Here is a 13,942-nt window from a genome sequence, read left to right on the forward strand (position 1 = left end):
ATAAATCAAAACACTTTAGATCCAGAAGAAATCAGAGATCTAATTAGTCTAAAATTGCCCCAGTGTATAAATAAGAAAATTTGTGAATAATCATTGCCACTGTACATTAGTATGAAAGGAATAATTTTAACTGAAGTAAAACAATGTCTTTTTTTTTAACACTTTCAACTTTATATCAAATTAGGTAACAATTACATATATACCATAAAATTAATAAATCAAGCAGATTTTTCTACGTAATTCAAGTCAGATTTCATAGTCTCTTCATTGATTCTTTGTACTGAGAAAGGGACTAACGACAGACGTTTTGTAATCTGCAACTTCTTTGGTACCGAGGAGCTCTTCTTTATTTACTTCCAGATTTTTGTCTGTGGCTTTAATTTGGAGAAGTGTTTCTAGGATGTTCTTTTCTGAGGAGGTAGTTTTTTATATATGCTCTTTCATGTCTGCTTCAACCTTATTTTTCTCCCATTCTTCAGTTTTCCAAGATTCCTGGTATAAAACTTTTAGGAGATACATTGTATAAGCAAAATTCTGTCTCTTTAAAAGGCACCCATCTGTCTTGATGTAAGCACATCTGTGGTCTTCAGTATCGCTCTCCTACAAGTTCAATAATAAGTTTCCCCTTTGCATGATCATCTAAATTCAAACAGGAAAGTTTAACCCTTAAGGTTACCACTCGTGCTTTGGAGTTTTGACTAGATGGTCCTGATGAAACATAACCAGCTGTGTCAATTTCAATTGGCAAATGCTTCTCGCATTTCTCTTCACTGTCTAGTACAGCTGGCCACCCAGTGCAGAAATCTCTTAACACCTTCACAGTGCCTTTTCATTGCTACAGGAACCAAATGCAGAAAATTGAGGATCTTTGAAAGTCCTAGATTTCTCTCCTTTGCCCTGGCACTCCCTTCCTTACTGGACAACCCATTCGAACAGGAAAAGGTACTGCCCAGGGTTTAAACGGTGCTGCTACAGGGTAAACACTAGGCCAGTCCTGGTCTCTGTCCTAGGTGGTAGTACCTTTCTTCTCAGTGGCCTTTCAGATGTGAATATGCTTTCTGTTGTACATGGGTCTGGTCTCCGGGCAAGAGTAGCTAGGGACAGGGGACATGGCAGTGGAGAAGGCATGCAGGGTCCTGGCCCGCAGTTGCAGGTGAGCCACGCAGGGAACACTGCAGCCACCATGGCTGCCAAGACATGTATTAACTAGGATTAATCAACATGTATTAATTGGCGTGTTCCCAATAGTTCTCAAAATACAATATGTCTCAGATTCCCCTGGAAGGCATGTTAAAGCACAGATTGCTGGGCCCCACCCCGGACTGCTCTGATTCATTAGGTCTGGGGTGGGTCCTGAAAATCTAAACTTCTGATAGATTGCCAGGTAATGCTGCTGCTGCTGCTGCTACTGATTTAGACCAACCCATTGCTTTCCTCTCCAATATTCCACAGATAAATGTAAAGAAGGGGAGAGAAGTAAGATCGTCTGTCCAATGTCATACAATAAGCCTGTTCCAGAGCCAGTTGTACTGGTCATCAGCCCTTTGTACTGTTTCTGCATGGTCTCCCATGTTGTCTACGTTTTTCTGTAACATTTGGAGATATTTCCTAAAGAATATTGTTAATATGTTTCTCTGCAGTACAGTGTTATATGGTGCCTTTGGTGGACACAGTAAGAAGAGTACATATGCCATGACAGAAGACTTATAACATAAGAAATGAAACACTCAGGGAAATTACATGTTCCCTACCTTTTAATTTCATCAATATCGCTTGGTATCAACCTATTATTTATGTTTTTGTAACTCCCCTGACTTCGAAAGTATTAATGCAGGCATACCTTGTTTTATTGCACTTCACTTTATTGTGTTTCACAAATGTTGCATGTTTTACAAATTGAAGGCAGACCCTCTACCAGCAAAAAGATTATGCCCCATTTTATTGCGGTACTTTCTTTATTGCCGTGGTCTAGAACTGACCCTGCAACATCTCTGAGGCATAGTTTTATTCACTCTATTGCCAGAAATATAAGTTAAAATAATCAAAGCCACTTTACATAATAATGGAACATTTCAAATTAAATATAGAGGGAAGTTTTCATGCATGACAAAACTATCAAGAACACCATCTATCCTATAAGCAAAGCAGATAAGGGACCTTAGTAGTACATAATATGACTGTGTCTTAAGATGGAAAACCCAAGAAGTCCAATGCTGAAACCTGTAACTATTCTATGAATACAAAGACAAAAGATCTGTATTCTGTTAACTCTGTGGCATTTTGTGCATCTTACAAAACAAAGAAGTTCAATGGAGCTGTTATTTATTACATTCTGTTATATAATTCCATCCCCTCCAGTTGAACCTCTTAGATGAAACAACCTTTGCAGAAAGAGGAGGCGGAGGAAGGGAAGGAGAAGAAATGCAGAGGGAGGAAGGCAAAGCTGCTTCTCAGACCATCAGACCCTCATAAAACTGGCAACTCAGTGAGGTTGGACAAGTCCTAAGAAATGAAAAGCCCTGAGGCCAGTCCAAATGACAGGCTATTAATTGGGGCTTCTCGTAGTCACCTGTGGTCTAGCTAAGTAATCAATCACAAGCCATGGGAACGGTGGGACTTTGTAACTACATATCAGAGGCGCTAGACCAGATTAATAGGGTTCTAGCAAGTGGACTAATTAAATCAACATCAACACCTTCTCAACAACTCTAAAGTTTAAGTTCAGTTTTCTTTTTGTGCAGGGGTGGGAGGGTTCGTGAGAGGGGAATGGGCAGTGAGCATTGATTGAGATCCAACTCACCATTGCTTAAAGGACAGCAACCATTAGCTAAAAATATACATATATTTTTTTTATCCTCCCTCTCCTATTAAACCATTGCCTTTTTTTATGGCTGATTTGCTTACATAGAAGAGTGAATCTCGACTCCAGCTTTCCGTTAGAATCACCTGAGGAGTCTCAGAAAACAATAGATACCCAATTCCCAACTCAAACCAATTAAATGAAAAGCTCTGTAACTGGGGCCTCCTCAGTTGCTTCTGACATGCAGTCTAGTGTGAGAAAGCCTTTTCTAGGACTTTCTCCACAAGAATTAACAATGTCCAGTTACAGTTCTCCCCCTATGCAACATCAAAGTATATTTTCTATAGAGAAACTCAGTAATTTCCACTCAGAAAGGAATAATTGTAGATGTGTTAAGAATATAGACTCTGGTGCCACACTGCCTGGGTTCAAATCCCCTGGCCTATCATTTGTTTACTAGCTGATTGACTTCGGTCAAGTCACTCAATCTCCTTCTACTTCGCTTTCCTGCTCTGTAAAAGGAGGATAATATTTTTACTTATGACATAGGGTTGTTGTGAGATTAAATCACTTACAACCGTGCCTGTTCCATAGTAAATGCTATCATTATTTCCCAACATCTCCAGGAGACAAGAGAGCATAATGGCTGAAAACAGACTTGAGAAAGAATAGACTCATTTTTAGGTTCTGATTCTGCCGATGTACCAACTGTGTGATCCTGCAGAAGTTATTTAATCTCCTTGGTTATCAATAAAATAGAGAAATAGAGACAATAATAGTGCCTATTTTAAATGGTTGTCGGGAAGATTAAATGTCACAGGCTTAGCATAGAGCCTGGCTCAACAATAAATTCCTGTCATGATTATTATAACTAACTTAAGAGAAAGGAATGGATTCATTAAACACTTCAGTAAAATCTTGGGGTGACTTCCATCTCAGGTGAGAAGGGACACTGTGTTTATAGATGTCACCAATCTTTCTCCAGGAGAGTGGATAAAGGAGAACTGTCCACAAACAAATTGGTTGAGCTTGAAACTGCAGACCTCAGTTATCCCTGGGAGAAAATGGATTATCATCATTAACGTCTGCTGTCTCCAGCCCAGATGCCAGAGCCAGAGGCATCTTAATTATAAGCAGCTTCACAAATTAATCTCCATAATTCCAATACTTCAGAAATTAACCTCTTGTCCTGAGAAGGTCAAATTAAATGTCAGTCCCAGATGGAACCTGAAGGGGCATTCAGATTCAACATCAACAATACAGTTGGCTACACAGCTGTGCATTCTTCCTCCAAACTGACATCCATTTTTCCAAAAGCATGAGCTCTAAAGATATTTTAAAAATTAAAATCTGAGGTAGAATTCTTCTTTTTAGTCAGAGTACATCTGGAGACTCAATAAGAGTTGAATTTGTATTTGGCCAAAGTCTTATTTTGGATAGGGAAATGACAACACACACACACACACACACACACTACACTGGGGGTGCCAAATAAATGTATACAAGTGGACACTTTGGTCAACGTTGCTCAAGCAGTAGTTCGCCATAATCAGAAGTGTCTGGACGCTGATAGTAACCACTTTGAGCAACTCTTATAATTGCAGAAGTCAAACATGACTGGTATGTACCTTTTGGTATTGGTATACATTAAAATTTTAATAGCTTTTTTCTTTCTTAAAATATGTATACATGTTTTTGGCACCCTCTGTATATATACTTTTGCAGGTATATATACAGATCAAGATGAATATGATCCCTGCTGATTATAAGGTACAACTTTCTTTAACTTGTAATGGAAGGCACACATATGTTTAGCCTCTCGTTAGAAGCAAGAAAACACAGATCCATAAAACATAATATAGCCCAAATGGGTGTGAATGTTCCTGTGTTTATAACTCAACACATCCCATTTACGCCACCCACAGTAGCTGCCAAGTGAGATAGTATGTTAGAGACAAAAACAGTAAGAGTATCACTGTTTTAATAACAAATGTTTGTTATTTCAGGTAAATTTTTTAAAATACATAAATTTTATGTACAATTATTGAGCTGTCAAGAATAAAATGTAGTGTAATGAGCAAAAGGTGGTAGATGAATCCTGCCAGAAATAAAATTGCTACTAAAGTAAAAAAACAAACAAACAAACAAACAATCATTTGAAAGAAGGCAACAGTCATCCCAAAGATGGGTTTAGGGAACTACCATATAAGCATCTTATCAAACATCTAAGCTTTTATAAGTAAATCTTACATGAATCTCTTTTATCATTCTCCTATTTTTGGTGTTTAGAATTTTGCTCTATTAGCTGGCAAAACAAATATAAAAGAATTATTTTTTCTCAAGATATTCAACCAAAAAACCATAGCAGAGAAAGAGTTTACATCTTTTTTTTTTTTTTCTGGACAAGGCATGTATCTGTGGTTCTTGATTTTCCCATCTGTAAAATAGGAATGAGAGATCTTTCCTTTCCATAGTTCACTCCCCTCCCCAAAAAGAGTAACAACTGAATATAGAAGGGGGGGGGGGCTGGTATTTCTATTATGTGATTGTCTGCCAAATGCCTACACCTTCTTATGGAGTATTTCAATTAATCTATACAAAAGTTTTCTTAGATGGCTTTTAATACCCACTTTCTCAACAATGGAAACTGAGGTTCTGTGAAATTAAACCATTTGTTCATACAGAGAACAGAGTTGAATCCAGATCTGCTATAGCTCCTTCCCCTGCATGGAAGGAAACAGCACAGGAGTGAAGCCATGACATAGCCTTACCCTGCCAAACCTCAGGTAGACGTAATTCCAAGGAAGGGGTCTGTCTGATCAGAAAAGGCATTCCTACCAACTTCCTGCAAGTGTTCTGAGAGCATACTTTAATTTGGTAGTAAGACTGAGTTATATAATGAATTAGCAATGCTTGAAAGGCACAGAGGTTTTATGGGTGGAACTGTGTCCCCCAAAAAAGGTATGCTGGAGTCCTAACCCCAGTACCTTAGAAAGTGACCTTATTTGGAGACAGGGTCTTTACAGAGGTAATCAAATTAAAATGAGGTCATTAGAGTGGGCCCTTATTCAATATGACTGATGTACTTTCAAAAAAGGGGAAGTAAGGACACACACAGAGGGAGAGTGCCACGGGAAGACTGGAGTGATGTTATCACAAGCCAAGGAACTACCAGAAGCTAGGAGACAGGCCTGGAGAAGACACTTCCCTAACACCTTCAAGGGATCATGGCCCAATGGACACATTTATGTCAGACTCCAGGATTGACAAACAATAAGTTTATATTTTTTAAGTTACCCAGTCTGTGGTTTGGCAGCTTTGTTATGGCAGCTCTAGGAAATGAACACAAGGGGTAAGAATATGGCCATGAGAGTCACATATTAACAATCTTCTGTTAGAATGTGAGTGACCTCATTCATCTCTGACTCCTGGCCCAGAACCTGGAAAAGAAGATGCTCAATTAAAAATTTTGTTGAATTGAATAATATGGGGGAAGTATAATGGGAAGTTTTCCCTTTGTCAATGCTATGCTGCAAAAGCAGGTCACACCTTGATTGCTTCTGCAAGAATTCTTTGTGAGAAAATAAAAGATTGACTCAATACTTACACAGCAAGAGAGAGAAGGTTGGGTGGAAGAGTCCAGAAAACTGGAAAATGAATAAACTGAGTGAGGAAACTCTCTTTTACATTGTCTCGTTTTGGTGTCACATCTATAGGGTGTCTGGAGGAAAATTAAAGTGAAGGAGAAGATTATTATTCACCATGATAGGATTTTTTTATTTACTTGAGACTCAGGTTAACAACATGTCTAGAGTGCTGAAGGCACAAATGCAATTTACTCTGTGATTGAATGCTGTCAGATGAAGTAACCCCACTCATTTTAAAACTTTATCTCACTGTGTTAGGTCATTTCTCAGGGCCGCACTATTTGCATGAAGGAATTTTAGATATCATATTTCAACATGTTTATGAACACACACACAAAAAGTAAAATTAGCATATGGGTGGGGCTTAACTATCATGGAGGCAGGCTCTTTGGTTTAAAAACTAAGGAGTTAGCTAAAATGGGCTGACCTTATAGCTTTCCAACACCAAATTGGCATGTCTCATGGACAGTTTTCAGATCTGCGCCCAGGAGTTCCTCATGCGTGTCCTCCTCAAAGGAAATTCACCTTGGTGGCTTCAGTGGGAAATGGAGAATCTGAGGACCTGACTGAAGGAGAGCTCTACCTGAAAATTTACTCTCATGAATGCAAATTTTCTTACACCCCAAAATAATAATTAATGTTATTATTAACATTTGCTTCCTGCTTGCTCTGTGCTATGCACTGTGCTGAGTGCTCTTCTTACATTATCTTATTAAGTTATCATGAAGATCCATTTAATACTCACTACACGTCTAGAGTGAGTATTATGATTCTATTTTATAGATAAGATGGGGCTCTAACAGGTCAAGTAACTCACCCAAGTTCATTCTGTTAGTAAGCGAAAGGGCCAATATTTGAACCTACAGTCTTTGACTCCCAAGTATTTTATCTGTGAAGCCTCCTTCTAACTTATACTATCTCATTTCCTTTGACCCACTTTCTAACCTTCTTTACCATGACAAAATTATTTGGGATATAAAGCCAAAACAGCAAGCTATCAACTCAGTTCTGGGAGAGCAGTATGAATTGTATAGAGAGAGAAGTATGAATTGTTATTACTATGATGTCAAAAACAATGAAAAAATGAATCCTTACCACATAAATATATGTATAGCCACTATACAGGCCAGATTTTTTAGAGGACAGCCCTAGTTTTAAATATCTAGGTCACTTATGTCTACTTGGAGTACAAATAAATGTACTCGGAGTAGACATATGGAATCCAGAAGTATATTAAGCAAACCTGGGCACTCAGACATCCAGTCTCTACACAAAATTTTAAAAGCTTGAGCAAAAGAACAAACACCCTATAGGAATGACCAAAATCCCCTTTTACATTACCATAAACATAATTATGCTAATTATGATAACCCAATCAAAAACCAAGGACAAATGAGATTCACACCCAGGTAAACCTCAAAATCTAATATAACAATCTTTACAGGATAAGCACCCACTGTTTACTGAGCATCTTCTATGTGCCAGTACGTTACATAAACTCTCATTTAATCATTATTCTCTTTTTATTTTTCAGATGAAAGAACTTATGCTCATCAAAGCAATATAAATTGCCCAATAAGGCTAGTAAGTGGCAGAGTCAATATTTGGATGTAGTTTTGATGCTAAAAACTGCCATCTTTCCACTGAATTGATTTTTAATCCTAACCCATTATCTACCTCCAGATCACATGTGGGTTTCAAAGTAAGGTCGTTGTAACAAAGTACCAAGTTTGCATTGGCAGACTGGTGTCTAATAATTAAGTTTGCGAACTTGCCACCATGCGCTTAGATTGGCAACACTGTAAAAAGAGCTTGGTAAGGTTTCATAACCTTGGTATATCAGTGTCTCACAGCTGTGTTCATGTAGACGTGTGGTGGTGTCTTGCTGAGTGGCGTTCATTATTGTTGTTGCGTGTTTTTGTGTGCCGTCGTGAGAAGGCCTGAGCTTGAATTAGAGCAACAAACAAACATTAAATTTCTTGTTAAACTTAGCAAGAATGGAAGTGAAATCAGGAACATGTTAATCCAAGTTTATGGGGATAATGACATGAAGAAAATTGCAGTGTACAAATGGATTAAATGTTTTTCTGAGGGGAGAGAATGCGTCACTGATGAAGAGAGGTCAGGGCAGCCAGTAACAAGCAGAACTGACGAAAACAATTGCAAAAATTCATCATATTGTGAATCAAAATCATCAGCAGACTGTGAGAAGCATAGCAGACCAAGTAAATATCGAAAGAGAAACAGGAAAATCTTAACTGAAAATCTTGACATGAGAAAGGTGTGTGCAAAAATGGTCCAGAAGGAGCTCACCAATGAACAAAAGCAAAGGAGAGTTGAAGTTTGCCAAGACCTTTTGGAGAAGCAAGACGATGTTTTGGGCTGTGTTATCACTGGTGATGAAACATGGGTGCACCAATACGACCCTGAAACAAAGCTTCAATGGAAGTCAGCCAATTCTTCACGACCAAAAAAGTTCTGTCAGTCCAAATCAAGAGTCAAAAACAACGTTGCTAACCTTTTTTGATATCAGAGGGATTATTCATTATGAATTTGTACCAACTGGACAAATAATTAACCAAGTTTACTGTTTGAAAGTGCTGAAAAGGCCGCGGGAAAAAGTTAGACGACTTGAACTTTTCACCAACAAGTCATGTCTCTTGCATCAAGACAATGCACCAGCTCACACGGCGCTGTATGTAAACAAATAACTATATTGGAATACCCTCCCTACTCACCTGATCTGACCCCCAATGACTTCTTTCTTAACCTGAAGATAAAGGAAATATTGAAAGGAATACATTTTGATGACATGCAGGACATCAAGGTTAATATGCCGAAAGCTCTGATGGCCATTCTAGAAAAAAGAGTTCCAAAATTGCTTTGAAGAGTGGACTAGGCACTGGCATCAGTGCATAGCTTCCCAAGGGGAGTACTTGGAAGGTGACCGTAGTGATATTCAGCAATGAGGTATGGAGCACTTTTTTCTAGGATGAGTTTGCAAACTTAATTGTCAGACCATATACCAAATCGTATATCAGTCTCAGAGAGGAAACAAGACAGAATACAGACTTCAGCTTGGAAAAAGTGGGGGAGGGTTCCTTTCTATTATTTTGAGCTAAAGCCCATGAAATACTTGACAGTTGTGTGATCATTATCTAATGTGAAGCAATAGTTTTGTGAGAGTAATAGATTAGTCCATCAGCCTGGTGGTGCTATTCTCCCCACATTTCAAATTCCTCAAAAAGGAGAGAAAAATTCAGAGAGAGCAAAATCCTTCCCTCAAAACTGACTGGTTCAGAAAAATGTGCAATTTACAATAATTTTACTTTTTTTTCTGATTTTCAAGACTCCCTTTGACGTGTTGAGAGAGTTATATTTTAAAATTATCAGATGGATGTGGGTATAAAGAGAGTGAATTTCATTCTCTACCACAGACAGAGCGCAATTGTTCAGGTACCTACCGCCTTCTATTTCATCCTATTCAAAATAACAAAAAGTCAAATTACAGCAAGAAAGAGTACAAATGTTCCTGGCTATCTCCATTTTATTTCTTTCCATTAGCCTCAAAAAAAAAAAAAAGTGAATTCAAGAATGTAAAAGACCCAGACTGTTAGAGAAGGAAGATACTATCTATTTTTCCCTCCCCGACACATTGTGATACGCATACTTTATGGTGGTTACATTTAGGCAACTAATTCATAACATGACAGAGGCAGCATTGAAACAGACTTACAGCTTATTTTTAATAAGTGCTAATACATTTATGTCCTTCTTGCCAGACTCCCCTTCTACAAACATTTGGCTTCCCAGATGATATCCATGAAAATTAATGATCTGTCACTAGGCTTGCCTATGTCTTAATGAAGTAGTTATTCAGAGTGATTGAAGGCAGGTGTGAGAAACCTGCTTCTCCTGTGAATGATAAAGCACTTTCCTCATTCTTTGCACAAATTTAATTAGGTGAGAAAAAAAATTAATTACTGCCGCACAATGATTTTGCATTTTCAACAAGTGAAATGGGTTTTGTTGGTGTTGGAAAGCTTTTCTGCCCGGAAAAGGCAATAAACAGGAGACATACCAAAAAGTCATGTGCATTTGTAAATTCTTTGTTTTGTGACAAGCAACATGCATGATTCATAAAAGTGAATATCTTTATTGAGCAACTCATAATTCCTAGGGCTAAGTACTATGAAAAACCTTAAAAGAGTGGGCTTTGATAAAGAGTAACTGAATGTTCAAGAGGAAGACCCACACGGAGTAGAGAGATCTCCAAGGGGAGAGCGGTGGAGTTGAAATCAGCATGCCAACAAAAGCCAGCCAGGAGGAGGTATGCAGGAAGAATGATACGGGCAGAGAACACCTAGCACAGAGACTCACAGGCTGGAACAAATTTGTCACGTCAGGCAGAGCTTCTTCACTCTGCCATCAGTACTACTTTGGGCTGGATATTCTTGGTTATTGGGTGTTATTCTGTGCATCGTAGGAGGTTTAGCAGCATCCCTGGTCTCTACCCACTAGATGCCAGTAGTACCTCATTCCTCTGCAGTTGTGACGACCCACATGTCCCCAGACATTGCCTGGGTGGGGAACATCTCCCATGGCTGAGAACTGTACTGCTAGAGAAGATGTAGGCCATGTGGCTGGAGCAAGGGGAACAAATAAATCGACAGCAAGGAAATAAAATTAAGCCAGAGCTAAGTCAACCGTGCAGCCCCATTTCAGGGCTCATGACCTCAGACAACTCTGCTCCCAGGCATACCACAGGGCCTCGTGTCAAATTCACACAGGCAAACATTGTAGTCCAACAGAACGAAGGGCTTCATCTATCTCAGGAAGCTAGAAAACACCCATAGTGTTTGGTGCCCCACTGCCTGTGTCCATCCTCAGTATGTCACCACCCTCTGTACCCCCTCTGCCACCTCGCCTGTGGGACTGGGCTCCCCACAGCCTGCCTCCAGGGGCTCTGCCTGGCTGTTTATCCAGTCAGTGAATGCCTTGGTTACTCTGCAGAAGACAGAAGACGTATCATCTCAGAAATTGAGAGGTGAACGCACCGAGACTTTAGAGATAATGGTTTTACGAGGATGGAGGTTACAGAAGGTATCTTCCTAAGAAAGAAATAAGCCATACGCAAATGAGGAATCTGGAATTTAATGCATGTTTTTACACATATTTTCTCATCTATTTTGTTTCTTTATAAAATGGGATCACTGTCATGCGGGGGACCCTGCTCGCTGCGCCATTTGTCATGCCGGGCGACCTGCGGGGTCTCTGCTCCCGCTCCCCATACAAGAACGCAGGATATGGTGAGGCCAAAAAGGAACACCCACGGAGCCATAGGTAGGGGAGTCATACCACTATAGTCTCTCTGGCGGCATTATACTCTCAATGGAGGCTGGATTCACAGTGTCCGCAAACCGCCATCCACACTTGCCAGCCCAGCCACCATCTTCTTGCTAGCCCCCATTCTTTCTCTCTCTCCCTCTCTTGCTGGCGTAGCCACAGCAGTTATATTAGTGGCCAATGGCTCACTGGTTACAGCTGACAGCCAACTAGCCACAGCTGATGGCCATGCAATCACAGTTGGCCATTTACTACCTGAGCCAGCACCTGTCTATGTGAGGCCGAGAGCCTGGAAACTACTTTCTGGGGCTCTGCCCCCACAATCACTTTCATTAAATACCTGTTTAGCCACCAGATAGGTTGGGTAATGGCCCTAAATAAGCTATTAAAAATCATAGACAAATGGGTGAAAGGGAGGCAGAGAAGCACAAGGGAGCAAAGCAGCAATGGATTATCCCAAGAAAGTTAGCTTTGCTCCAGGATAAATTACTAGTATATAATTACGGAACATGTTGACTGGAAACAAGAATATGTCTCATCTTTTCTCTGAGCCCCAAAATGAGATAGTGTTCCAAAGTCTGTGCTCAAAAAAGGACCATTCCAATCCTTTGTTTGTGAGGAATTAAACAAACAAATTAAATAAATACATCTTGCATTTCAAAGACAGTTATAAATACAGTAGTGCTGTTTATGCATATTTCTTCTATATCACTTACTTTCTTCTATATCATATCTCCTAAAAGTCAAATTTTAGTAAGAGAATGTATAAAGAAAGGTGAGTGCAATTGCAATTATTTTATCCAGGATAGGAGAAAGCTGGTGGTCTTTCTATGGTTCACCTAACACTGTATGTGCCATGAAGTTCTAAGAATCTCACTCATACAGATACATTAGGTCTCACAGAATGCCATGCAGCAGGTGTTATTATTTTCCCCACTGTAAAGATGAGAAATATAGGCACAAAGAGATCAAGTGACTCAAACAAAGTTGCACAGCTACTAAATAAAGGAGGCAGGATTTGAATCCAAGCAGGGTCTATGAGGCAACCACTCCCCATACTGTTTCTCAATGACAATTTAGCAGGAAGAAACACCAGTGTTGTTTGTTTGCTTTGGTTTGTTTGGACAGAATCAAGAAACACAATTCCCCTAAGAATCAAATGGCTCAACACACAGAAAGTAGGATGCTAGGATAAGTGCAGGAAAAAAACAAAACTGGCTATTTGGATTTAAAGATACCACACAAGATTACTTCCATGTCTATGGATATAGTTTCTGAAAAATTAAGAAAATAATAATAGTTTCTAACCATCAACAGCCAATTTATGATCAGAAATCGCGGAGAGAGGATGGATGTCCTCACCGAAGACTTTGCATTCACTGGCCCACTTTCTGGCAGCACCATGACCCACCTCATGGAATCCGACATCAAAGAGATAGGTCTTTGAGTTCCAGAAATCTCCCTGAGCTGTTTCCCTGCCCACTTCACTCTCAAAGTTGTTAGACTTGTCTATTTTTTTTCATTTTCCACCATTCTTTGAAACCAACCCAGGGATGTGATACATTCTGTAGACAAGCACCTGAACAGTGTAATTTCAGGCCTGGGAGCCATCAAACAGCAAAATGCATGGTTCTATCACTGACACAAACATATTTCCTAATAAAGTGAAATGGTATAGGCTTCTTGTGGGCAATGCTGATGTCCGTGCAGACACTAGAAGAAAGACTATTATTTGGACAGAATTTAAGTCAAAATAGCATACGTGACTGAAAGATGGCAGAGCTATACATGCATTTCTTTTGTCAGGTGTCATCATAAAAGAATAATTAGATCAATCAATTTTAATACTCATAGATTATAACAGCATAAAAATCTTTGTTTTTTTCTCTGGTACCTCACTGGACTGATCATAACGCAATTGCAAGAAATATATTAATAAATAATTCTTTAATAATGCAGTCATGTTTTGACCAGAAAAGAAATGGCTAGTGCTTATAAGGAGATAAAGCTATTTCTGGACATAATCAGGGAGGATAATTGGCAAGCACAGTTGAAGAATATGATCCACGCATAAACTGAGATGGATCAGGTTGGACTCCAAAGCTCACGACAGGTCCAAGACAAACTTCATTATTCAACCCATGAACAC

General features: G+C 39.3%; 1 pseudogene; it reads right to left on the bottom strand.

The window, feature by feature from the left end:
- Positions 1-241: 241 nt before the first annotated feature.
- Positions 242-1,185, bottom strand: LOC109443583 (small ribosomal subunit protein mS35 pseudogene; annotated as a pseudogene).
- Positions 1,186-13,942: the final 12,757 nt, after the last annotated feature.

The sequence above is a fragment of the Rhinolophus sinicus genome, chromosome 5 (genome assembly GCF_057876585.1).
Source record: "Rhinolophus sinicus isolate RSI-liver-muscle chromosome 5, RSI-T2T, whole genome shotgun sequence".
Taxonomy (NCBI): Eukaryota; Metazoa; Chordata; class Mammalia; order Chiroptera; family Rhinolophidae; genus Rhinolophus; species Rhinolophus sinicus.